The sequence below is a fragment of the Garra rufa genome, unplaced genomic scaffold (genome assembly GCF_049309525.1).
Source record: "Garra rufa unplaced genomic scaffold, GarRuf1.0 hap1_unplaced_001, whole genome shotgun sequence".
In the NCBI taxonomy this organism is placed as follows: Eukaryota; Metazoa; Chordata; class Actinopteri; order Cypriniformes; family Cyprinidae; genus Garra; species Garra rufa.
The window spans coordinates 19705446-19728743 of record NW_027394276.1 but is presented as its reverse complement, the minus strand read 5'-3'; the positions used below and the strand labels follow the sequence as shown (position 1 = coordinate 19728743).

General features: G+C 41.2%; 36 non-coding genes across 36 annotated transcripts; all 36 read left to right on the top strand.

Annotated features, from left to right (window-relative positions):
• The first annotated feature begins 294 nt into the window (after positions 1–294).
• On the top strand, positions 295–413 carry LOC141303386 (5S ribosomal RNA). The gene has a single exon (XR_012343368.1). It is a non-coding gene; the product is annotated as a 5S ribosomal RNA (ribosomal RNA).
• A 753-nt stretch (positions 414–1166) lies between these two features.
• LOC141303304 (5S ribosomal RNA) lies at positions 1167–1285 on the top strand. The gene has a single exon (XR_012343285.1). It is a non-coding gene; the product is annotated as a 5S ribosomal RNA (ribosomal RNA).
• An 84-nt stretch (positions 1286–1369) lies between these two features.
• LOC141304192 (5S ribosomal RNA) lies at positions 1370–1488 on the top strand. Its single transcript, XR_012344157.1, has one exon. It is a non-coding gene; the product is annotated as a 5S ribosomal RNA (ribosomal RNA).
• A 753-nt stretch (positions 1489–2241) lies between these two features.
• Positions 2242–2360, top strand: LOC141304191 (5S ribosomal RNA). The gene has a single exon (XR_012344156.1). It is a non-coding gene; the product is annotated as a 5S ribosomal RNA (ribosomal RNA).
• Positions 2361–3113: 753 nt separating this feature from the next.
• LOC141304190 (5S ribosomal RNA) lies at positions 3114–3232 on the top strand. Its single transcript, XR_012344155.1, has one exon. It is a non-coding gene; the product is annotated as a 5S ribosomal RNA (ribosomal RNA).
• An 84-nt stretch (positions 3233–3316) lies between these two features.
• On the top strand, positions 3317–3435 carry LOC141304189 (5S ribosomal RNA). The gene has a single exon (XR_012344154.1). It is a non-coding gene; the product is annotated as a 5S ribosomal RNA (ribosomal RNA).
• A 753-nt stretch (positions 3436–4188) lies between these two features.
• On the top strand, positions 4189–4307 carry LOC141303385 (5S ribosomal RNA). The gene has a single exon (XR_012343366.1). It is a non-coding gene; the product is annotated as a 5S ribosomal RNA (ribosomal RNA).
• A 753-nt stretch (positions 4308–5060) lies between these two features.
• Positions 5061–5179, top strand: LOC141303302 (5S ribosomal RNA). Its single transcript, XR_012343284.1, has one exon. It is a non-coding gene; the product is annotated as a 5S ribosomal RNA (ribosomal RNA).
• Positions 5180–5263: 84 nt separating this feature from the next.
• On the top strand, positions 5264–5382 carry LOC141304187 (5S ribosomal RNA). The gene has a single exon (XR_012344153.1). It is a non-coding gene; the product is annotated as a 5S ribosomal RNA (ribosomal RNA).
• Positions 5383–6135: 753 nt separating this feature from the next.
• LOC141304186 (5S ribosomal RNA) lies at positions 6136–6254 on the top strand. The gene has a single exon (XR_012344152.1). It is a non-coding gene; the product is annotated as a 5S ribosomal RNA (ribosomal RNA).
• A 753-nt stretch (positions 6255–7007) lies between these two features.
• Positions 7008–7126, top strand: LOC141304184 (5S ribosomal RNA). Its single transcript, XR_012344150.1, has one exon. It is a non-coding gene; the product is annotated as a 5S ribosomal RNA (ribosomal RNA).
• A 753-nt stretch (positions 7127–7879) lies between these two features.
• LOC141304183 (5S ribosomal RNA) lies at positions 7880–7998 on the top strand. Its single transcript, XR_012344149.1, has one exon. It is a non-coding gene; the product is annotated as a 5S ribosomal RNA (ribosomal RNA).
• An 83-nt stretch (positions 7999–8081) lies between these two features.
• On the top strand, positions 8082–8200 carry LOC141304182 (5S ribosomal RNA). The gene has a single exon (XR_012344147.1). It is a non-coding gene; the product is annotated as a 5S ribosomal RNA (ribosomal RNA).
• A 753-nt stretch (positions 8201–8953) lies between these two features.
• On the top strand, positions 8954–9072 carry LOC141303562 (5S ribosomal RNA). Its single transcript, XR_012343541.1, has one exon. It is a non-coding gene; the product is annotated as a 5S ribosomal RNA (ribosomal RNA).
• A 753-nt stretch (positions 9073–9825) lies between these two features.
• LOC141304181 (5S ribosomal RNA) lies at positions 9826–9944 on the top strand. The gene has a single exon (XR_012344146.1). It is a non-coding gene; the product is annotated as a 5S ribosomal RNA (ribosomal RNA).
• Positions 9945–10028: 84 nt separating this feature from the next.
• LOC141304180 (5S ribosomal RNA) lies at positions 10029–10147 on the top strand. Its single transcript, XR_012344145.1, has one exon. It is a non-coding gene; the product is annotated as a 5S ribosomal RNA (ribosomal RNA).
• Positions 10148–10900: 753 nt separating this feature from the next.
• Positions 10901–11019, top strand: LOC141303342 (5S ribosomal RNA). Its single transcript, XR_012343324.1, has one exon. It is a non-coding gene; the product is annotated as a 5S ribosomal RNA (ribosomal RNA).
• An 84-nt stretch (positions 11020–11103) lies between these two features.
• Positions 11104–11222, top strand: LOC141304179 (5S ribosomal RNA). The gene has a single exon (XR_012344144.1). It is a non-coding gene; the product is annotated as a 5S ribosomal RNA (ribosomal RNA).
• A 753-nt stretch (positions 11223–11975) lies between these two features.
• Positions 11976–12094, top strand: LOC141304178 (5S ribosomal RNA). Its single transcript, XR_012344143.1, has one exon. It is a non-coding gene; the product is annotated as a 5S ribosomal RNA (ribosomal RNA).
• An 83-nt stretch (positions 12095–12177) lies between these two features.
• Positions 12178–12296, top strand: LOC141304176 (5S ribosomal RNA). Its single transcript, XR_012344142.1, has one exon. It is a non-coding gene; the product is annotated as a 5S ribosomal RNA (ribosomal RNA).
• A 753-nt stretch (positions 12297–13049) lies between these two features.
• On the top strand, positions 13050–13168 carry LOC141303561 (5S ribosomal RNA). Its single transcript, XR_012343540.1, has one exon. It is a non-coding gene; the product is annotated as a 5S ribosomal RNA (ribosomal RNA).
• A 753-nt stretch (positions 13169–13921) lies between these two features.
• Positions 13922–14040, top strand: LOC141304175 (5S ribosomal RNA). Its single transcript, XR_012344141.1, has one exon. It is a non-coding gene; the product is annotated as a 5S ribosomal RNA (ribosomal RNA).
• A 753-nt stretch (positions 14041–14793) lies between these two features.
• LOC141304174 (5S ribosomal RNA) lies at positions 14794–14912 on the top strand. Its single transcript, XR_012344140.1, has one exon. It is a non-coding gene; the product is annotated as a 5S ribosomal RNA (ribosomal RNA).
• Positions 14913–14995: 83 nt separating this feature from the next.
• Positions 14996–15114, top strand: LOC141304172 (5S ribosomal RNA). Its single transcript, XR_012344138.1, has one exon. It is a non-coding gene; the product is annotated as a 5S ribosomal RNA (ribosomal RNA).
• A 753-nt stretch (positions 15115–15867) lies between these two features.
• LOC141303625 (5S ribosomal RNA) lies at positions 15868–15986 on the top strand. Its single transcript, XR_012343604.1, has one exon. It is a non-coding gene; the product is annotated as a 5S ribosomal RNA (ribosomal RNA).
• Positions 15987–16739: 753 nt separating this feature from the next.
• LOC141304171 (5S ribosomal RNA) lies at positions 16740–16858 on the top strand. The gene has a single exon (XR_012344136.1). It is a non-coding gene; the product is annotated as a 5S ribosomal RNA (ribosomal RNA).
• Positions 16859–16942: 84 nt separating this feature from the next.
• LOC141304170 (5S ribosomal RNA) lies at positions 16943–17061 on the top strand. The gene has a single exon (XR_012344135.1). It is a non-coding gene; the product is annotated as a 5S ribosomal RNA (ribosomal RNA).
• A 753-nt stretch (positions 17062–17814) lies between these two features.
• LOC141303560 (5S ribosomal RNA) lies at positions 17815–17933 on the top strand. Its single transcript, XR_012343539.1, has one exon. It is a non-coding gene; the product is annotated as a 5S ribosomal RNA (ribosomal RNA).
• Positions 17934–18686: 753 nt separating this feature from the next.
• LOC141304169 (5S ribosomal RNA) lies at positions 18687–18805 on the top strand. The gene has a single exon (XR_012344134.1). It is a non-coding gene; the product is annotated as a 5S ribosomal RNA (ribosomal RNA).
• An 84-nt stretch (positions 18806–18889) lies between these two features.
• Positions 18890–19008, top strand: LOC141304168 (5S ribosomal RNA). The gene has a single exon (XR_012344133.1). It is a non-coding gene; the product is annotated as a 5S ribosomal RNA (ribosomal RNA).
• A 753-nt stretch (positions 19009–19761) lies between these two features.
• LOC141304167 (5S ribosomal RNA) lies at positions 19762–19880 on the top strand. The gene has a single exon (XR_012344132.1). It is a non-coding gene; the product is annotated as a 5S ribosomal RNA (ribosomal RNA).
• Positions 19881–20633: 753 nt separating this feature from the next.
• On the top strand, positions 20634–20752 carry LOC141304165 (5S ribosomal RNA). The gene has a single exon (XR_012344131.1). It is a non-coding gene; the product is annotated as a 5S ribosomal RNA (ribosomal RNA).
• Positions 20753–20836: 84 nt separating this feature from the next.
• On the top strand, positions 20837–20955 carry LOC141304164 (5S ribosomal RNA). The gene has a single exon (XR_012344130.1). It is a non-coding gene; the product is annotated as a 5S ribosomal RNA (ribosomal RNA).
• Positions 20956–21708: 753 nt separating this feature from the next.
• LOC141303559 (5S ribosomal RNA) lies at positions 21709–21827 on the top strand. Its single transcript, XR_012343538.1, has one exon. It is a non-coding gene; the product is annotated as a 5S ribosomal RNA (ribosomal RNA).
• A 753-nt stretch (positions 21828–22580) lies between these two features.
• LOC141304163 (5S ribosomal RNA) lies at positions 22581–22699 on the top strand. Its single transcript, XR_012344129.1, has one exon. It is a non-coding gene; the product is annotated as a 5S ribosomal RNA (ribosomal RNA).
• Positions 22700–22783: 84 nt separating this feature from the next.
• On the top strand, positions 22784–22902 carry LOC141304162 (5S ribosomal RNA). Its single transcript, XR_012344128.1, has one exon. It is a non-coding gene; the product is annotated as a 5S ribosomal RNA (ribosomal RNA).
• The last annotated feature ends 396 nt before the right edge of the window (positions 22903–23298 follow it).

Below are 23298 nucleotides of genomic sequence, written 5' to 3'. Positions count from 1 at the left end.
GTTTTATCGTGTTGTTTTAAAGTCTTTTATGTGAACCTTGTAAATAAACCAAATCTATTTAAACCAATCTTCTTTTATGTCTCATTCTTTTAACCACTAGTCATCTCTCACAGTTAAATCTGACCCCATTTTAGTCTTGTAACTCGGCTGATAAGGCCAATTGTTACACTTGGATGGGAGACCGCCTGGGATTACCAGGTGCTGTAAGCTTTTGCCTTTTCTTCACTATTTATATAATATGCTGGCTTTTACGGAGGCTGATCTTTAAATAGCCCACTTTTTGGAGCAGCCCTCGCTTACGGCCATACCCTGCTGAGAGCGCCCGATCTCGTCTGATCTCGGAAGCTAAGCAGCGTCGGGCCTGCTTAGTACTTGGATGGGAGACCGCCTGGGAATACCAGGTGCTGTAAGCTTTTGCCTTTTCTTCACTATTTATATAATATGCTGGCTTTTAGAAAGACGTGTTTTACCGCTCTATTTATTACAATCATTTAAATGTATTATAGAGTTTTAAGTGTTTTACATGTTTTTTAGGCCATTTTATTACTCTTAACATTTTAAGTGAGTGTGTGTCTTTAAAAAATGGATGGTTGGCCTGCCATGTGACTAGACACATGACAGGAAGCAGGAAGTACAACTGTATAAGAGAGCAGCATGACAAACAAAGGACAGTCACCAAACTGTTGGATTGAGGAGTTGCTAATTTTAGAGCTCACCTTTCCATTCACCACCTGCAAACTTTGGATTACACTTTCTGTGGATTGTATATACACCGGTGGACACTCACATTGGACTTATCAACACACTGGGATTCTTGGACTGTTTTTAGGGTATGGACAAATGAACTGTATTCTTTTAACAGCGTTTACCTCGTTTTATCGTGTTGTTTTAAAGTCTTTTATGTGAACCTTGTAAATAAACCAAATCTATTTAAACCAATCTTCTTTTATGTCTCATTCTTTTAACCACTAGTCATCTCTCACAGTTAAATCTGATCCCATTTTAGTCTTGTAACTCGACTGATAAGGCCGATTGTTACACTTGGATGGGAGACCGCCTGGGAATACCAGGTGCTGTAAGCTTTTGCCTTTTCTTCACTATTTATATAATATGCTGGCTTTTACGGAGGCTGATCTTTAAATAGCCCACTTTTTGGAGCAGCCCTCGCTTACGGCCATACCGCGCTGAGATCGCCCGATCTCGTCTGATCTCGGAAGCTAAGCAGCGTCGGGCCTGCTTAGTACTTGGATGGGAGACCGCCTGGGAATACCAGGTGCTGTAAGCTTTTGCCTTTTCTTCACTATTTATATAATATGCTGGCTTTTACGGAGGCTGATCTTTAAATAGCCCACTTTTTGGAGCAGCCCTCGCTTACGGCCATACCGCGCTGAGAGCGCCCGATCTCGTCTGATCTCGGAAGCTAAGCAGCGTCGGGCCTGCTTAGTACTTGGATGGGAGACCGCCTGGGAATACCAGGTGCTGTAAGCTTTTGCCTTTTCTTCACTATTTATATAATATGCTGGCTTTTAGAAAGACGTGTTTTACCGCTCTATTTATTACAATCATTTAAATGTATTATAGAGTTTTAAGTGTTTTACATGTTTTTTAGGCCATTTTATTACTCTTAACATTTTAAGTGAGTGTGTGTCTTTAAAAAATGGATGGTTGGCCTGCCATGTGACTAGACACATGACAGGAAGCAGGAAGTACAACTGTATAAGAGAGCAGCATGACAAACAAAGGACAGTCACCAAACTGTTGGATTGAGGAGTTGCTAATTTTAGAGCTCACCTTTCCATTCACCACCTGCAAACTTTGGATTACACTTTCTGTGGATTGTATATACACCGGTGGACACTCACATTGGACTTATCAACACACTGGGATTCTTGGACTGTTTTTAGGGTATGGACAAATGAACTGTATTCTTTTAACAGCGTTTACCTCGTTTTATCGTGTTGTTTTAAAGTCTTTTATGTGAACCTTGTAAATAAACCAAATCTATTTAAACCAATCTTCTTTTATGTCTCATTCTTTTAACCACTAGTCATCTCTCACAGTTAAATCTGACCCCATTTTAGTCTTGTAACTCGGCTGATAAGGCCGATTGTTACACTTGGATGGGAGACCGCCTGGGATTACCAGGTGCTGTAAGCTTTTGCCTTTTCTTCACTATTTATATAATATGCTGGCTTTTACGGAGGCTGATCTTTAAATAGCCCACTTTTTGGAGCAGCCCTCGCTTACGGCCATACCGCGCTGAGAGCGCCCGATCTCGTCTGATCTCGGAAGCTAAGCAGCGTCGGGCCTGCTTAGTACTTGGATGGGAGACCGCCTGGGAATACCAGGTGCTGTAAGCTTTTGCCTTTTCTTCACTATTTATATAATATGCTGGCTTTTAGAAAGACGTGTTTTACCGCTCTATTTATTACAATCATTTAAATGTATTATAGAGTTTTAAGTGTTTTACATGTTTTTTAGGCCATTTTATTACTCTTAACATTTTAAGTGAGTGTGTGTCTTTAAAAAATGGATGGTTGGCCTGCCATGTGACTAGACACATGACAGGAAGCAGGAAGTACAACTGTATAAGAGAGCAGCATGACAAACAAAGGACAGTCACCAAACTGTTGGATTGAGGAGTTGCTAATTTTAGAGCTCACCTTTCCATTTACCACCTGCAAACTTTGGATTACACTTTCTGTGGATTGTATATACACCGGTGGACACTCACATTGGACTTATCAACACACTGGGATTCTTGGACTGTTTTTAGGGTATGGACAAATGAACTGTATTCTTTTAACAGCGTTTACCTCGTTTTATCGTGTTGTTTTAAAGTCTTTTATGTGAACCTTGTAAATAAACCAAATCTATTTAAACCAATCTTCTTTTATGTCTCATTCTTTTAACCACTAGTCATCTCTCACAGTTAAATCTGATCCCATTTTAGTCTTGTAACTCGACTGATAAGGCCGATTGTTACACTTGGATGGGAGACCGCCTGGGAATACCAGGTGCTGTAAGCTTTTGCCTTTTCTTCACTATTTATATAATATGCTGGCTTTTACGGAGGCTGATCTTTAAATAGCCCACTTTTTGGAGCAGCCCTCGCTTACGGCCATACCGCGCTGAGAGCGCCCGATCTCGTCTGATCTCGGAAGCTAAGCAGCGTCGGGCCTGCTTAGTACTTGGATGGGAGACCGCCTGGGAATACCAGGTGCTGTAAGCTTTTGCCTTTTCTTCACTATTTATATAATATGCTGGCTTTTACGGAGGCTGATCTTTAAATAGCCCACTTTTTGGAGCAGCCCTCGCTTACGGCCATACCGCGCTGAGAGCGCCCGATCTCGTCTGATCTCGGAAGCTAAGCAGCGTCGGGCCTGCTTAGTACTTGGATGGGAGACCGCCTGGGAATACCAGGTGCTGTAAGCTTTTGCCTTTTCTTCACTATTTATATAATATGCTGGCTTTTAGAAAGACGTGTTTTACCGCTCTATTTATTACAATCATTTAAATGTATTATAGAGTTTTAAGTGTTTTACATGTTTTTTAGGCCATTTTATTACTCTTAACATTTTAAGTGAGTGTGTGTCTTTAAAAAATGGATGGTTGGCCTGCCATGTGACTAGACACATGACAGGAAGCAGGAAGTACAACTGTATAAGAGAGCAGCATGACAAACAAAGGACAGTCACCAAACTGTTGGATTGAGGAGTTGCTAATTTTAGAGCTCACCTTTCCATTCACCACCTGCAAACTTTGGATTACACTTTCTGTGGATTGTATATACACCGGTGGACACTCACATTGGACTTATCAACACACTGGGATTCTTGGACTGTTTTTAGGGTATGGACAAATGAACTGTATTCTTTTAACAGCGTTTACCTCGTTTTATCGTGTTGTTTTAAAGTCTTTTATGTGAACCTTGTAAATAAACCAAATCTATTTAAACCAATCTTCTTTTATGTCTCATTCTTTTAACCACTAGTCATCTCTCACAGTTAAATCTGACCCCATTTTAGTCTTGTAACTCGGCTGATAAGGCCAATTGTTACACTTGGATGGGAGACCGCCTGGGATTACCAGGTGCTGTAAGCTTTTGCCTTTTCTTCACTATTTATATAATATGCTGGCTTTTACGGAGGCTGATCTTTAAATAGCCCACTTTTTGGAGCAGCCCTCGCTTACGGCCATACCCTGCTGAGAGCGCCCGATCTCGTCTGATCTCGGAAGCTAAGCAGCGTCGGGCCTGCTTAGTACTTGGATGGGAGACCGCCTGGGAATACCAGGTGCTGTAAGCTTTTGCCTTTTCTTCACTATTTATATAATATGCTGGCTTTTAGAAAGACGTGTTTTACCGCTCTATTTATTACAATCATTTAAATGTATTATAGAGTTTTAAGTGTTTTACATGTTTTTTAGGCCATTTTATTACTCTTAACATTTTAAGTGAGTGTGTGTCTTTAAAAAATGGATGGTTGGCCTGCCATGTGACTAGACACATGACAGGAAGCAGGAAGTACAACTGTATAAGAGAGCAGCATGACAAACAAAGGACAGTCACCAAACTGTTGGATTGAGGAGTTGCTAATTTTAGAGCTCACCTTTCCATTCACCACCTGCAAACTTTGGATTACACTTTCTGTGGATTGTATATACACCGGTGGACACTCACATTGGACTTATCAACACACTGGGATTCTTGGACTGTTTTTAGGGTATGGACAAATGAACTGTATTCTTTTAACAGCGTTTACCTCGTTTTATCGTGTTGTTTTAAAGTCTTTTATGTGAACCTTGTAAATAAACCAAATCTATTTAAACCAATCTTCTTTTATGTCTCATTCTTTTAACCACTAGTCATCTCTCACAGTTAAATCTGATCCCATTTTAGTCTTGTAACTCGACTGATAAGGCCGATTGTTACACTTGGATGGGAGACCGCCTGGGAATACCAGGTGCTGTAAGCTTTTGCCTTTTCTTCACTATTTATATAATATGCTGGCTTTTACGGAGGCTGATCTTTAAATAGCCCACTTTTTGGAGCAGCCCTCGCTTACGGCCATACCGCGCTGAGATCGCCCGATCTCGTCTGATCTCGGAAGCTAAGCAGCGTCGGGCCTGCTTAGTACTTGGATGGGAGACCGCCTGGGAATACCAGGTGCTGTAAGCTTTTGCCTTTTCTTCACTATTTATATAATATGCTGGCTTTTACGGAGGCTGATCTTTAAATAGCCCACTTTTTGGAGCAGCCCTCGCTTACGGCCATACCGCGCTGAGAGCGCCCGATCTCGTCTGATCTCGGAAGCTAAGCAGCGTCGGGCCTGCTTAGTACTTGGATGGGAGACCGCCTGGGAATACCAGGTGCTGTAAGCTTTTGCCTTTTCTTCACTATTTATATAATATGCTGGCTTTTAGAAAGACGTGTTTTACCGCTCTATTTATTACAATCATTTAAATGTATTATAGAGTTTTAAGTGTTTTACATGTTTTTTAGGCCATTTTATTACTCTTAACATTTTAAGTGAGTGTGTGTCTTTAAAAAATGGATGGTTGGCCTGCCATGTGACTAGACACATGACAGGAAGCAGGAAGTACAACTGTATAAGAGAGCAGCATGACAAACAAAGGACAGTCACCAAACTGTTGGATTGAGGAGTTGCTAATTTTAGAGCTCACCTTTCCATTCACCACCTGCAAACTTTGGATTACACTTTCTGTGGATTGTATATACACCGGTGGACACTCACATTGGACTTATCAACACACTGGGATTCTTGGACTGTTTTTAGGGTATGGACAAATGAACTGTATTCTTTTAACAGCGTTTACCTCGTTTTATCGTGTTGTTTTAAAGTCTTTTATGTGAACCTTGTAAATAAACCAAATCTATTTAAACCAATCTTCTTTTATGTCTCATTCTTTTAACCACTAGTCATCTCTCACAGTTAAATCTGACCCCATTTTAGTCTTGTAACTCGGCTGATAAGGCCGATTGTTACACTTGGATGGGAGACCGCCTGGGATTACCAGGTGCTGTAAGCTTTTGCCTTTTCTTCACTATTTATATAATATGCTGGCTTTTACGGAGGCTGATCTTTAAATAGCCCACTTTTTGGAGCAGCCCTCGCTTACGGCCATACCGCGCTGAGAGCGCCCGATCTCGTCTGATCTCGGAAGCTAAGCAGCGTCGGGCCTGCTTAGTACTTGGATGGGAGACCGCCTGGGAATACCAGGTGCTGTAAGCTTTTGCCTTTTCTTCACTATTTATATAATATGCTGGCTTTTAGAAAGACGTGTTTTACCGCTCTATTTATTACAATCATTTAAATGTATTATAGAGTTTTAAGTGTTTTACATGTTTTTTAGGCCATTTTATTACTCTTAACATTTTAAGTGAGTGTGCGTCTTTAAAAAATGGATGGTTGGCCTGCCATGTGACTAGACACATGACAGGAAGCAGGAAGTACAACTGTATAAGAGAGCAGCATGACAAACAAAGGACAGTCACCAAACTGTTGGATTGAGGAGTTGCTAATTTTAGAGCTCACCTTTCCATTCACCACCTGCAAACTTTGGATTACACTTTCTGTGGATTGTATATACACCGGTGGACACTCACATTGGACTTATCAACACACTGGGATTCTTGGACTGTTTTTAGGGTATGGACAAATGAACTGTATTCTTTTAACAGCGTTTACCTCGTTTTATCGTGTTGTTTTAAAGTCTTTTATGTGAACCTTGTAAATAAACCAAATCTATTTAAACCAATCTTCTTTTATGTCTCATTCTTTTAACCACTAGTCATCTCTCACAGTTAAATCTGACCCCATTTTAGTCTTGTAACTCGGCTGATAAGGCCGATTGTTACACTTGGATGGGAGACCGCCTGGGATTACCAGGTGCTGTAAGCTTTTGCCTTTTCTTCACTATTTATATAATATGCTGGCTTTTACGGAGGCTGATCTTTAAATAGCCCACTTTTTGGAGCAGCCCTCGCTTACGGCCATACCGCGCTGAGAGCGCCCGATCTCGTCTGATCTCGGAAGCTAAGCAGCGTCGGGCCTGCTTAGTACTTGGATGGGAGACCGCCTGGGAATACCAGGTGCTGTAAGCTTTTGCCTTTTCTTCACTATTTATATAATATGCTGGCTTTTAGAAAGACGTGTTTTACCGCTCTATTTATTACAATCATTTAAATGTATTATAGAGTTTTAAGTGTTTTACATGTTTTTTAGGCCATTTTATTACTCTTAACATTTTAAGTGAGTGTGCGTCTTTAAAAAATGGATGGTTGGCCTGCCATGTGACTAGACACATGACAGGAAGCAGGAAGTACAACTGTATAAGAGAGCAGCATGACAAACAAAGGACAGTCACCAAACTGTTGGATTGAGGAGTTGCTAATTTTAGAGCTCACCTTTCCATTCACCACCTGCAAACTTTGGATTACACTTTCTGTGGATTGTATATACACCGGTGGACACTCACATTGGACTTATCAACACACTGGGATTCTTGGACTGTTTTTAGGGTATGGACAAATGAACTGTATTCTTTTAACAGCGTTTACCTCGTTTTATCGTGTTGTTTTAAAGTCTTTTATGTGAACCTTGTAAATAAACCAAATCTATTTAAACCAATCTTCTTTTATGTCTCATTCTTTTAACCACTAGTCATCTCTCACAGTTAAATCTGACCCCATTTTAGTCTTGTAACTCGGCTGATAAGGCCGATTGTTACACTTGGATGGGAGACCGCCTGGGATTACCAGGTGCTGTAAGCTTTTGCCTTTTCTTCACTATTTATATAATATGCTGGCTTTCACGGAGGCTGATCTTTAAATAGCCCACTTTTTGGAGCAGCCCTCGCTTACGGCCATACCGCGCTGAGAGCGCCCGATCTCGTCTGATCTCGGAAGCTAAGCAGCGTCGGGCCTGCTTAGTACTTGGATGGGAGACCGCCTGGGAATACCAGGTGCTGTAAGCTTTTGCCTTTTCTTCACTATTTATATAATATGCTGGCTTTACGGAGGCTGATCTTTAAATAGCCCACTTTTTGGAGCAGCCCTCGCTTACGGCCATACCGCGCTGAGAGCGCCCGATCTCGTCTGATCTCGGAAGCTAAGCAGCGTCGGGCCTGCTTAGTACTTGGATGGGAGACCGCCTGGGAATACCAGGTGCTGTAAGCTTTTGCCTTTTCTTCACTATTTATATAATATGCTGGCTTTTAGAAAGACGTGTTTTACCGCTCTATTTATTACAATCATTTAAATGTATTATAGAGTTTTAAGTGTTTTACATGTTTTTTAGGCCATTTTATTACTCTTAACATTTTAAGTGAGTGTGTGTCTTTAAAAAATGGATGGTTGGCCTGCCATGTGACTAGACACATGACAGGAAGCAGGAAGTACAACTGTATAAGAGAGCAGCATGACAAACAAAGGACAGTCACCAAACTGTTGGATTGAGGAGTTGCTAATTTTAGAGCTCACCTTTCCATTCACCACCTGCAAACTTTGGATTACACTTTCTGTGGATTGTATATACACCGGTGGACACTCACATTGGACTTATCAACACACTGGGATTCTTGGACTGTTTTTAGGGTATGGACAAATGAACTGTATTCTTTTAACAGCGTTTACCTCGTTTTATCGTGTTGTTTTAAAGTCTTTTATGTGAACCTTGTAAATAAACCAAATCTATTTAAACCAATCTTCTTTTATGTCTCATTCTTTTAACCACTAGTCATCTCTCACAGTTAAATCTGACCCCATTTTAGTCTTGTAACTCGGCTGATAAGGCCGATTGTTACACTTGGATGGGAGACCGCCTGGGATTACCAGGTGCTGTAAGCTTTTGCCTTTTCTTCACTATTTATATAATATGCTGGCTTTTACGGAGGCTGATCTTTAAATAGCCCACTTTTTGGAGCAGCCCTCGCTTACGGCCATACCGCGCTGAGAGCGCCCTATCTCGTCTGATCTCGGAAGCTAAGCAGCGTCGGGCCTGCTTAGTACTTGGATGGGAGACCGCCTGGGAATACCAGGTGCTGTAAGCTTTTGCCTTTTCTTCACTATTTATATAATATGCTGGCTTTTAGAAAGACGTGTTTTACCGCTCTATTTATTACAATCATTTAAATGTATTATAGAGTTTTAAGTGTTTTACATGTTTTTTAGGCCATTTTATTACTCTTAACATTTTAAGTGAGTGTGTGTCTATAAAAAATGGATGGTTGGCCTGCCATGTGACTAGACACATGACAGGAAGCAGGAAGTACAACTGTATAAGAGAGCAGCATGACAAACAAAGGACAGTCACCAAACTGTTGGATTGAGGAGTTGCTAATTTTAGAGCTCACCTTTCCATTCACCACCTGCAAACTTTGGATTACACTTTCTGTGGATTGTATATACACCGGTGGACACTCACATTGGACTTATCAACACACTGGGATTCTTGGACTGTTTTTAGGGTATGGACAAATGAACTGTATTCTTTTAACAGCGTTTACCTCGTTTTATCGTGTTGTTTTAAAGTCTTTTATGTGAACCTTGTAAATAAACCAAATCTATTTAAACCAATCTTCTTTTATGTCTCATTCTTTTAACCACTAGTCATCTCTCACAGTTAAATCTGATCCCATTTTAGTCTTGTAACTCGGCTGATAAGGCCGATTGTTACACTTGGATGGGAGACCGCCTGGGAATACCAGGTGCTGTAAGCTTTTGCCTTTTCTTCACTATTTATATAATATGCTGGCTTTTACGGAGGCTGATCTTTAAATAGCCCACTTTTTGGAGCAGCCCTCGCTTACGGCCATACCGCGCTGAGAGCGCCCGATCTCGTCTGATCTCGGAAGCTAAGCAGCGTCGGGCCTGCTTAGTACTTGGATGGGAGACCGCCTGGGAATACCAGGTGCTGTAAGCTTTTGCCTTTTCTTCACTATTTATATAATATGCTGGCTTTTACGGAGGCTGATCTTTAAATAGCCCACTTTTTGGAGCAGCCCTCGCTTACGGCCATACCGCGCTGAGAGCGCCCGATCTCGTCTGATCTCGGAAGCTAAGCAGCGTCGGGCCTGCTTAGTACTTGGATGGGAGACCGCCTGGGAATACCAGGTGCTGTAAGCTTTTGCCTTTTCTTCACTATTTATATAATATGCTGGCTTTTAGAAAGACGTGTTTTACCGCTCTATTTATTACAATCATTTAAATGTATTATAGAGTTTTAAGTGTTTTACATGTTTTTTAGGCCATTTTATTACTCTTAACATTTTAAGTGAGTGTGTGTCTTTAAAAAATGGATGGTTGGCCTGCCATGTGACTAGACACATGACAGGAAGCAGGAAGTACAACTGTATAAGAGAGCAGCATGACAAACAAAGGACAGTCACCAAACTGTTGGATTGAGGAGTTGCTAATTTTAGAGCTCACCTTTCCATTCACCACCTGCAAACTTTGGATTACACTTTCTGTGGATTGTATATACACCGGTGGACACTCACATTGGACTTATCAACACACTGGGATTCTTGGACTGTTTTTAGGGTATGGACAAATGAACTGTATTCTTTTAACAGCGTTTACCTCGTTTTATCGTGTTGTTTTAAAGTCTTTTATGTGAACCTTGTAAATAAACCAAATCTATTTAAACCAATCTTCTTTTATGTCTCATTCTTTTAACCACTAGTCATCTCTCACAGTTAAATCTGACCCCATTTTAGTCTTGTAACTCGGCTGATAAGGCCGATTGTTACACTTGGATGGGAGACCGCCTGGGATTACCAGGTGCTGTAAGCTTTTGCCTTTTCTTCACTATTTATATAATATGCTGGCTTTTACGGAGGCTGATCTTTAAATAGCCCACTTTTTGGAGCAGCCCTCACTTACGGCCATACCGCGCTGAGAGCGCCCGATCTCGTCTGATCTCGGAAGCTAAGCAGCGTCGGGCCTGCTTAGTACTTGGATGGGAGACCGCCTGGGAATACCAGGTGCTGTAAGCTTTTGCCTTTTCTTCACTATTTATATAATATGCTGGCTTTTACGGAGGCTGATCTTTAAATAGCCCACTTTTTGGAGCAGCCCTCGCTTACGGCCATACCGCGCTGAGAGCGCCCGATCTCGTCTGATCTCGGAAGCTAAGCAGCGTCGGGCCTGCTTAGTACTTGGATGGGAGACCGCCTGGGAATACCAGGTGCTGTAAGCTTTTGCCTTTTCTTCACTATTTATATAATATGCTGGCTTTTAGAAAGACGTGTTTTACCGCTCTATTTATTACAATCATTTAAATGTATTATAGAGTTTTAAGTGTTTTACATGTTTTTTAGGCCATTTTATTACTCTTAACATTTTAAGTGAGTGTGTGTCTTTAAAAAATGGATGGTTGGCCTGCCATGTGACTAGACACATGACAGGAAGCAGGAAGTACAACTGTATAAGAGAGCAGCATGACAAACAAAGGACAGTCACCAAACTGTTGGATTGAGGAGTTGCTAATTTTAGAGCTCACCTTTCCATTCACCACCTGCAAACTTTGGATTACACTTTCTGTGGATTGTATATACACCGGTGGACACTCACATTGGACTTATCAACACACTGGGATTCTTGGACTGTTTTTAGGGTATGGACAAATGAACTGTATTCTTTTAACAGCGTTTACCTCGTTTTATCGTGTTGTTTTAAAGTCTTTTATGTGAACCTTGTAAATAAACCAAATCTATTTAAACCAATCTTCTTTTATGTCTCATTCTTTTAACCACTAGTCATCTCTCACAGTTAAATCTGACCCCATTTTAGTCTTGTAACTCGGCTGATAAGGCCGATTGTTACACTTGGATGGGAGACCGCCTGGGATTACCAGGTGCTGTAAGCTTTTGCCTTTTCTTCACTATTTATATAATATGCTGGCTTTCACGGAGGCTGATCTTTAAATAGCCCACTTTTTGGAGCAGCCCTCGCTTACGGCCATACCGCGCTGAGAGCGCCCGATCTCGTCTGATCTCGGAAGCTAAGCAGCGTCGGGCCTGCTTAGTACTTGGATGGGAGACCGCCTGGGAATACCAGGTGCTGTAAGCTTTTGCCTTTTCTTCACTATTTATATAATATGCTGGCTTTACGGAGGCTGATCTTTAAATAGCCCACTTTTTGGAGCAGCCCTCGCTTACGGCCATACCGCGCTGAGAGCGCCCGATCTCGTCTGATCTCGGAAGCTAAGCAGCGTCGGGCCTGCTTAGTACTTGGATGGGAGACCGCCTGGGAATACCAGGTGCTGTAAGCTTTTGCCTTTTCTTCACTATTTATATAATATGCTGGCTTTTAGAAAGACGTGTTTTACCGCTCTATTTATTACAATCATTTAAATGTATTATAGAGTTTTAAGTGTTTTACATGTTTTTTAGGCCATTTTATTACTCTTAACATTTTAAGTGAGTGTGTGTCTTTAAAAAATGGATGGTTGGCCTGCCATGTGACTAGACACATGACAGGAAGCAGGAAGTACAACTGTATAAGAGAGCAGCATGACAAACAAAGGACAGTCACCAAACTGTTGGATTGAGGAGTTGCTAATTTTAGAGCTCACCTTTCCATTCACCACCTGCAAACTTTGGATTACACTTTCTGTGGATTGTATATACACCGGTGGACACTCACATTGGACTTATCAACACACTGGGATTCTTGGACTGTTTTTAGGGTATGGACAAATGAACTGTATTCTTTTAACAGCGTTTACCTCGTTTTATCGTGTTGTTTTAAAGTCTTTTATGTGAACCTTGTAAATAAACCAAATCTATTTAAACCAATCTTCTTTTATGTCTCATTCTTTTAACCACTAGTCATCTCTCACAGTTAAATCTGACCCCATTTTAGTCTTGTAACTCGGCTGATAAGGCCGATTGTTACACTTGGATGGGAGACCGCCTGGGATTACCAGGTGCTGTAAGCTTTTGCCTTTTCTTCACTATTTATATAATATGCTGGCTTTTACGGAGGCTGATCTTTAAATAGCCCACTTTTTGGAGCAGCCCTCGCTTACGGCCATACCGCGCTGAGAGCGCCCTATCTCGTCTGATCTCGGAAGCTAAGCAGCGTCGGGCCTGCTTAGTACTTGGATGGGAGACCGCCTGGGAATACCAGGTGCTGTAAGCTTTTGCCTTTTCTTCACTATTTATATAATATGCTGGCTTTTAGAAAGACGTGTTTTACCGCTCTATTTATTACAATCATTTAAATGTATTATAGAGTTTTAAGTGTTTTACATGTTTTTTAGGCCATTTTATTACTCTTAACATTTTAAGTGAGTGTGTGTCTATAAAAAATGGATGGTTGGCCTGCCATGTGACTAGACACATGACAGGAAGCAGGAAGTACAACTGTATAAGAGAGCAGCATGACAAACAAAGGACAGTCACCAAACTGTTGGATTGAGGAGTTGCTAATTTTAGAGCTCACCTTTCCATTCACCACCTGCAAACTTTGGATTACACTTTCTGTGGATTGTATATACACCGGTGGACACTCACATTGGACTTATCAACACACTGGGATTCTTGGACTGTTTTTAGGGTATGGACAAATGAACTGTATTCTTTTAACAGCGTTTACCTCGTTTTATCGTGTTGTTTTAAAGTCTTTTATGTGAACCTTGTAAATAAACCAAATCTATTTAAACCAATCTTCTTTTATGTCTCATTCTTTTAACCACTAGTCATCTCTCACAGTTAAATCTGACCCCATTTTAGTCTTGTAACTCGGCTGATAAGGCCGATTGTTACACTTGGATGGGAGACCGCCTGGGATTACCAGGTGCTGTAAGCTTTTGCCTTTTCTTCACTATTTATATAATATGCTGGCTTTTACGGAGGCTGATCTTTAAATAGCCCACTTTTTGGAGCAGCCCTCGCTTACGGCCATACCGCGCTGAGAGCGCCCGATCTCGTCTGATCTCGGAAGCTAAGCAGCGTCGGGCCTGCTTAGTACTTGGATGGGAGACCGCCTGGGAATACCAGGTGCTGTAAGCTTTTGCCTTTTCTTCACTATTTATATAATATGCTGGCTTTTAGAAAGACGTGTTTTACCGCTCTATTTATTACAATCATTTAAATGTATTATAGAGTTTTAAGTGTTTTACATGTTTTTTAGGCCATTTTATTACTCTTAACATTTTAAGTGAGTGTGTGTCTTTAAAAAATGGATGGTTGGCCTGCCATGTGACTAGACACATGACAGGAAGCAGGAAGTACAACTGTATAAGAGAGCAGCATGACAAACAAAGGACAGTCACCAAACTGTTGGATTGAGGAGTTGCTAATTTTAGAGCTCACCTTTCCATTCACCACCTGCAAACTTTGGATTACACTTTCTGTGGATTGTATATACACCGGTGGACACTCACATTGGACTTATCAACACACTGGGATTCTTGGACTGTTTTTAGGGTATGGACAAATGAACTGTATTCTTTTAACAGCGTTTACCTCGTTTTATCGTGTTGTTTTAAAGTCTTTTATGTGAACCTTGTAAATAAACCAAATCTATTTAAACCAATCTTCTTTTATGTCTCATTCTTTTAACCACTAGTCATCTCTCACAGTTAAATCTGACCCCATTTTAGTCTTGTAACTCGGCTGATAAGGCCGATTGTTACACTTGGATGGGAGACCGCCTGGGATTACCAGGTGCTGTAAGCTTTTGCCTTTTCTTCACTATTTATATAATATGCTGGCTTTCACGGAGGCTGATCTTTAAATAGCCCACTTTTTGGAGCAGCCCTCGCTTACGGCCATACCGCGCTGAGAGCGCCCGATCTCGTCTGATCTCGGAAGCTAAGCAGCGTCGGGCCTGCTTAGTACTTGGATGGGAGACCGCCTGGGAATACCAGGTGCTGTAAGCTTTTGCCTTTTCTTCACTATTTATATAATATGCTGGCTTTACGGAGGCTGATCTTTAAATAGCCCACTTTTTGGAGCAGCCCTCGCTTACGGCCATACCGCGCTGAGAGCGCCCGATCTCGTCTGATCTCGGAAGCTAAGCAGCGTCGGGCCTGCTTAGTACTTGGATGGGAGACCGCCTGGGAATACCAGGTGCTGTAAGCTTTTGCCTTTTCTTCACTATTTATATAATATGCTGGCTTTTAGAAAGACGTGTTTTACCGCTCTATTTATTACAATCATTTAAATGTATTATAGAGTTTTAAGTGTTTTACATGTTTTTTAGGCCATTTTATTACTCTTAACATTTTAAGTGAGTGTGTGTCTTTAAAAAATGGATGGTTGGCCTGCCATGTGACTAGACACATGACAGGAAGCAGGAAGTACAACTGTATAAGAGAGCAGCATGACAAACAAAGGACAGTCACCAAACTGTTGGATTGAGGAGTTGCTAATTTTAGAGCTCACCTTTCCATTCACCACCTGCAAACTTTGGATTACACTTTCTGTGGATTGTATATACACCGGTGGACACTCACATTGGACTTATCAACACACTGGGATTCTTGGACTGTTTTTAGGGTATGGACAAATGAACTGTATTCTTTTAACAGCGTTTACCTCGTTTTATCGTGTTGTTTTAAAGTCTTTTATGTGAACCTTGTAAATAAACCAAATCTATTTAAACCAATCTTCTTTTATGTCTCATTCTTTTAACCACTAGTCATCTCTCACAGTTAAATCTGACCCCATTTTAGTCTTGTAACTCGGCTGATAAGGCCGATTGTTACACTTGGATGGGAGACCGCCTGGGATTACCAGGTGCTGTAAGCTTTTGCCTTTTCTTCACTATTTATATAATATGCTGGCTTTTACGGAGGCTGATCTTTAAATAGCCCACTTTTTGGAGCAGCCCTCGCTTACGGCCATACTGCGCTGAGAGCGCCCTATCTCGTCTGATCTCGGAAGCTAAGCAGCGTCGGGCCTGCTTAGTACTTGGATGGGAGACCGCCTGGGAATACCAGGTGCTGTAAGCTTTTGCCTTTTCTTCACTATTTATATAATATGCTGGCTTTTAGAAAGACGTGTTTTACCGCTCTATTTATTACAATCATTTAAATGTATTATAGAGTTTTAAGTGTTTTACATGTTTTTTAGGCCATTTTATTACTCTTAACATTTTAAGTGAGTGTGTGTCTATAAAAAATGGATGGTTGGCCTGCCATGTGACTAGACACATGACAGGAAGCAGGAAGTACAACTGTATAAGAGAGCAGCATGACAAACAAAGGACAGTCACCAAACTGTTGGATTGAGGAGTTGCTAATTTTAGAGCTCACCTTTCCATTCACCACCTGCAAACTTTGGATTACACTTTCTGTGGATTGTATATACACCGGTGGACACTCACATTGGACTTATCAACACACTGGGATTCTTGGACTGTTTTTAGGGTATGGACAAATGAACTGTATTCTTTTAACAGCGTTTACCTCGTTTTATCGTGTTGTTTTAAAGTCTTTTATGTGAACCTTGTAAATAAACCAAATCTATTTAAACCAATCTTCTTTTATGTCTCATTCTTTTAACCACTAGTCATCTCTCACAGTTAAATCTGATCCCATTTTAGTCTTGTAACTCGGCTGATAAGGCCGATTGTTACACTTGGATGGGAGACCGCCTGGGAATACCAGGTGCTGTAAGCTTTTGCCTTTTCTTCACTATTTATATAATATGCTGGCTTTTACGGAGGCTGATCTTTAAATAGCCCACTTTTTGGAGCAGCCCTCGCTTACGGCCATACCGCGCTGAGAGCGCCCGATCTCGTCTGATCTCGGAAGCTAAGCAGCGTCGGGCCTGCTTAGTACTTGGATGGGAGACCGCCTGGGAATACCAGGTGCTGTAAGCTTTTGCCTTTTCTTCACTATTTATATAATATGCTGGCTTTTACGGAGGCTGATCTTTAAATAGCCCACTTTTTGGAGCAGCCCTCGCTTACGGCCATACCGCGCTGAGAGCGCCCGATCTCGTCTGATCTCGGAAGCTAAGCAGCGTCGGGCCTGCTTAGTACTTGGATGGGAGACCGCCTGGGAATACCAGGTGCTGTAAGCTTTTGCCTTTTCTTCACTATTTATATAATATGCTGGCTTTTAGAAAGACGTGTTTTACCGCTCTATTTATTACAATCATTTAAATGTATTATAGAGTTTTAAGTGTTTTACATGTTTTTTAGGCCATTTTATTACTCTTAACATTTTAAGTGAGTGTGTGTCTTTAAAAAATGGATGGTTGGCCTGCCATGTGACTAGACACATGACAGGAAGCAGGAAGTACAACTGTATAAGAGAGCAGCATGACAAACAAAGGACAGTCACCAAACTGTTGGATTGAGGAGTTGCTAATTTTAGAGCTCACCTTTCCATTCACCACCTGCAAACTTTGGATTACACTTTCTGTGGATTGTATATACACCGGTGGACACTCACATTGGACTTATCAACACACTGGGATTCTTGGACTGTTTTTAGGGTATGGACAAATGAACTGTATTCTTTTAACAGCGTTTACCTCGTTTTATCGTGTTGTTTTAAAGTCTTTTATGTGAACCTTGTAAATAAACCAAATCTATTTAAACCAATCTTCTTTTATGTCTCATTCTTTTAACCACTAGTCATCTCTCACAGTTAAATCTGACCCCATTTTAGTCTTGTAACTCGGCTGATAAGGCCGATTGTTACACTTGGATGGGAGACCGCCTGGGATTACCAGGTGCTGTAAGCTTTTGCCTTTTCTTCACTATTTATATAATATGCTGGCTTTTACGGAGGCTGATCTTTAAATAGCCCACTTTTTGGAGCAGCCCTCGCTTACGGCCATACCGCGCTGAGAGCGCCCTATCTCGTCTGATCTCGGAAGCTAAGCAGCGTCGGGCCTGCTTAGTACTTGGATGGGAGACCGCCTGGGAATACCAGGTGCTGTAAGCTTTTGCCTTTTCTTCACTATTTATATAATATGCTGGCTTTTAGAAAGACGTGTTTTACCGCTCTATTTATTACAATCATTTAAATGTATTATAGAGTTTTAAGTGTTTTACATGTTTTTTAGGCCATTTTATTACTCTTAACATTTTAAGTGAGTGTGTGTCTATAAAAAATGGATGGTTGGCCTGCCATGTGACTAGACACATGACAGGAAGCAGGAAGTACAACTGTATAAGAGAGCAGCATGACAAACAAAGGACAGTCACCAAACTGTTGGATTGAGGAGTTGCTAATTTTAGAGCTCACCTTTCCATTCACCACCTGCAAACTTTGGATTACACTTTCTGTGGATTGTATATACACCGGTGGACACTCACATTGGACTTATCAACACACTGGGATTCTTGGACTGTTTTTAGGGTATGGACAAATGAACTGTATTCTTTTAACAGCGTTTACCTCGTTTTATCGTGTTGTTTTAAAGTCTTTTATGTGAACCTTGTAAATAAACCAAATCTATTTAAACCAATCTTCTTTTATGTCTCATTCTTTTAACCACTAGTCATCTCTCACAGTTAAATCTGATCCCATTTTAGTCTTGTAACTCGGCTGATAAGGCCGATTGTTACACTTGGATGGGAGACCGCCTGGGAATACCAGGTGCTGTAAGCTTTTGCCTTTTCTTCACTATTTATATAATATGCTGGCTTTTACGGAGGCTGATCTTTAAATAGCCCACTTTTTGGAGCAGCCCTCGCTTACGGCCATACCGCGCTGAGAGCGCCCGATCTCGTCTGATCTCGGAAGCTAAGCAGCGTCGGGCCTGCTTAGTACTTGGATGGGAGACCGCCTGGGAATACCAGGTGCTGTAAGCTTTTGCCTTTTCTTCACTATTTATATAATATGCTGGCTTTTACGGAGGCTGATCTTTAAATAGCCCACTTTTTGGAGCAGCCCTCGCTTACGGCCATACCGCGCTGAGAGCGCCCGATCTCGTCTGATCTCGGAAGCTAAGCAGCGTCGGGCCTGCTTAGTACTTGGATGGGAGACCGCCTGGGAATACCAGGTGCTGTAAGCTTTTGCCTTTTCTTCACTATTTATATAATATGCTGGCTTTTAGAAAGACGTGTTTTACCGCTCTATTTATTACAATCATTTAAATGTATTATAGAGTTTTAAGTGTTTTACATGTTTTTTAGGCCATTTTATTACTCTTAACATTTTAAGTGAGTGTGTGTCTTTAAAAAATGGATGGTTGGCCTGCCATGTGACTAGACACATGACAGGAAGCAGGAAGTACAACTGTATAAGAGAGCAGCATGACAAACAAAGGACAGTCACCAAACTGTTGGATTGAGGAGTTGCTAATTTTAGAGCTCACCTTTCCATTCACCACCTGCAAACTTTGGATTACACTTTCTGTGGATTGTATATACACCGGTGGACACTCACATTGGACTTATCAACACACTGGGATTCTTGGACTGTTTTTAGGGTATGGACAAATGAACTGTATTCTTTTAACAGCGTTTACCTCGTTTTATCGTGTTGTTTTAAAGTCTTTTATGTGAACCTTGTAAATAAACCAAATCTATTTAAACCAATCTTCTTTTATGTCTCATTCTTTTAACCACTAGTCATCTCTCACAGTTAAATCTGACCCCATTTTAGTCTTGTAACTCGGCTGATAAGGCCGATTGTTACACTTGGATGGGAGACCGCCTGGGATTACCAGGTGCTGTAAGCTTTTGCCTTTTCTTCACTATTTATATAATATGCTGGCTTTTACGGAGGCTGATCTTTAAATAGCCCACTTTTTGGAGCAGCCCTCGCTTACGGCCATACCGCGCTGAGAGCGCCCGATCTCGTCTGATCTCGGAAGCTAAGCAGCGTCGGGCCTGCTTAGTACTTGGATGGGAGACCGCCTGGGAATACCAGGTGCTGTAAGCTTTTGCCTTTTCTTCACTATTTATATAATATGCTGGCTTTTAGAAAGACGTGTTTTACCGCTCTATTTATTACAATCATTTAAATGTATTATAGAGTTTTAAGTGTTTTACATGTTTTTTAGGCCATTTTATTACTCTTAACATTTTAAGTGAGTGTGTGTCTTTAAAAAATGGATGGTTGGCCTGCCATGTGACTAGACACATGACAGGAAGCAGGAAGTACAACTGTATAAGAGAGCAGCATGACAAACAAAGGACAGTCACCAAACTGTTGGATTGAGGAGTTGCTAATTTTAGAGCTCACCTTTCCATTCACCACCTGCAAACTTTGGATTACACTTTCTGTGGATTGTATATACACCGGTGGACACTCACATTGGACTTATCAACACACTGGGATTCTTGGACTGTTTTTAGGGTATGGACAAATGAACTGTATTCTTTTAACAGCGTTTACCTCGTTTTATCGTGTTGTTTTAAAGTCTTTTATGTGAACCTTGTAAATAAACCAAATCTATTTAAACCAATCTTCTTTTATGTCTCATTCTTTTAACCACTAGTCATCTCTCACAGTTAAATCTGATCCCATTTTAGTCTTGTAACTCGACTGATAAGGCCGATTGTTACACTTGGATGGGAGACCGCCTGGGAATACCAGGTGCTGTAAGCTTTTGCCTTTTCTTCACTATTTATATAATATGCTGGCTTTTACGGAGGCTGATCTTTAAATAGCCCACTTTTTGGAGCAGCCCTCGCTTACGGCCATACCGCGCTGAGAGCGCCCGATCTCGTCTGATCTCGGAAGCTAAGCAGCGTCGGGCCTGCTTAGTACTTGGATGGGAGACCGCCTGGGAATACCAGGTGCTGTAAGCTTTTGCCTTTTCTTCACTATTTATATAATATGCTGGCTTTTACGGAGGCTGATCTTTAAATAGCCCACTTTTTGGAGCAGCCCTCGCTTACGGCCATACCGCGCTGAGAGCGCCCGATCTCGTCTGATCTCGGAAGCTAAGCAGCGTCGGGCCTGCTTAGTACTTGGATGGGAGACCGCCTGGGAATACCAGGTGCTGTAAGCTTTTGCCTTTTCTTCACTATTTATATAATATGCTGGCTTTTAGAAAGACGTGTTTTACCGCTCTATTTATTACAATCATTTAAATGTATTATAGAGTTTTAAGTGTTTTACATGTTTTTTAGGCCATTTTATTACTCTTAACATTTTAAGTGAGTGTGTGTCTTTAAAAAATGGATGGTTGGCCTGCCATGTGACTAGACACATGACAGGAAGCAGGAAGTACAACTGTATAAGAGAGCAGCATGACAAACAAAGGACAGTCACCAAACTGTTGGATTGAGGAGTTGCTAATTTTAGAGCTCACCTTTCCATTCACCACCTGCAAACTTTGGATTACACTTTCTGTGGATTGTATATACACCGGTGGACACTCACATTGGACTTATCAACACACTGGGATTCTTGGACTGTTTTTAGGGTATGGACAAATGAACTGTATTCTTTTAACAGCGTTTACCTCGTTTTATCGTGTTGTTTTAAAGTCTTTTATGTGAACCTTGTAAATAAACCAAATCTATTTAAACCAATCTTCTTTTATGTCTCATTCTTTTAACCACTAGTCATCTCTCACAGTTAAATCTGACCCCATTTTAGTCTTGTAACTCGGCTGATAAGGCCGATTGTTACACTTGGATGGGAGACCGCCTGGGATTACCAGGTGCTGTAAGCTTTTGCCTTTTCTTCACTATTTATATAATATGCTGGCTTTTACGGAGGCTGATCTTTAAATAGCCCACTTTTTGGAGCAGCCCTCGCTTACGGCCATACCGCGCTGAGAGCGCCCTATCTCGTCTGATCTCGGAAGCTAAGCAGCGTCGGGCCTGCTTAGTACTTGGATGGGAGACCGCCTGGGAATACCAGGTGCTGTAAGCTTTTGCCTTTTCTTCACTATTTATATAATATGCTGGCTTTTAGAAAGACGTGTTTTACCGCTCTATTTATTACAATCATTTAAATGTATTATAGAGTTTTAAGTGTTTTACATGTTTTTTAGGCCATTTTATTACTCTTAACATTTTAAGTGAGTGTGTGTCTATAAAAAATGGATGGTTGGCCTGCCATGTGACTAGACACATGACAGGAAGCAGGAAGTACAACTGTATAAGAGAGCAGCATGACAAACAAAGGACAGTCACCAAACTGTTGGATTGAGGAGTTGCTAATTTTAGAGCTCACCTTTCCATTCACCACCTGCAAACTTTGGATTACACTTTCTGTGGATTGTATATACACCGGTGGACACTCACATTGGACTTATCAACACACTGGGATTCTTGGACTGTTTTTAGGGTATGGACAAATGAACTGTATTCTTTTAACAGCGTTTACCTCGTTTTATCGTGTTGTTTTAAAGTCTTTTATGTGAACCTTGTAAATAAACCAAATCTATTTAAACCAATCTTCTTTTATGTCTCATTCTTTTAACCACTAGTCATCTCTCACAGTTAAATCTGATCCCATTTTAGTCTTGTAACTCGGCTGATAAGGCCGATTGTTACACTTGGATGGGAGACCGCCTGGGAATACCAGGTGCTGTAAGCTTTTGCCTTTTCTTCACTATTTATATAATATGCTGGCTTTTACGGAGGCTGATCTTTAAATAGCCCACTTTTTGGAGCAGCCCTCGCTTACGGCCATACCGCGCTGAGAGCGCCCGATCTCGTCTGATCTCGGAAGCTAAGCAGCGTCGGGCCTGCTTAGTACTTGGATGGGAGACCGCCTGGGAATACCAGGTGCTGTAAGCTTTTGCCTTTTCTTCACTATTTATATAATATGCTGGCTTTTACGGAGGCTGATCTTTAAATAGCCCACTTTTTGGAGCAGCCCTCGCTTACGGCCATACCGCGCTGAGAGCGCCCGATCTCGTCTGATCTCGGAAGCTAAGCAGCGTCGGGCCTGCTTAGTACTTGGATGGGAGACCGCCTGGGAATACCAGGTGCTGTAAGCTTTTGCCTTTTCTTCACTATTTATATAATATGCTGGCTTTTAGAAAGACGTGTTTTACCGCTCTATTTATTACAATCATTTAAATGTATTATAGAGTTTTAAGTGTTTTACATGTTTTTTAGGCCATTTTATTACTCTTAACATTTTAAGTGAGTGTGTGTCTTTAAAAAATGGATGGTTGGCCTGCCATGTGACTAGACACATGACAGGAAGCAGGAAGTACAACTGTATAAGAGAGCAGCATGACAAACAAAGGACAGTCACCAAACTGTTGGATTGAGGAGTTGCTAATTTTAGAGCTCACCTTTCCATTCACCACCTGCAAACTTTGGATTACACTTTCTGTGGATTGTATATACACCGGTGGACACTCACATTGGACTTATCAACACACTGG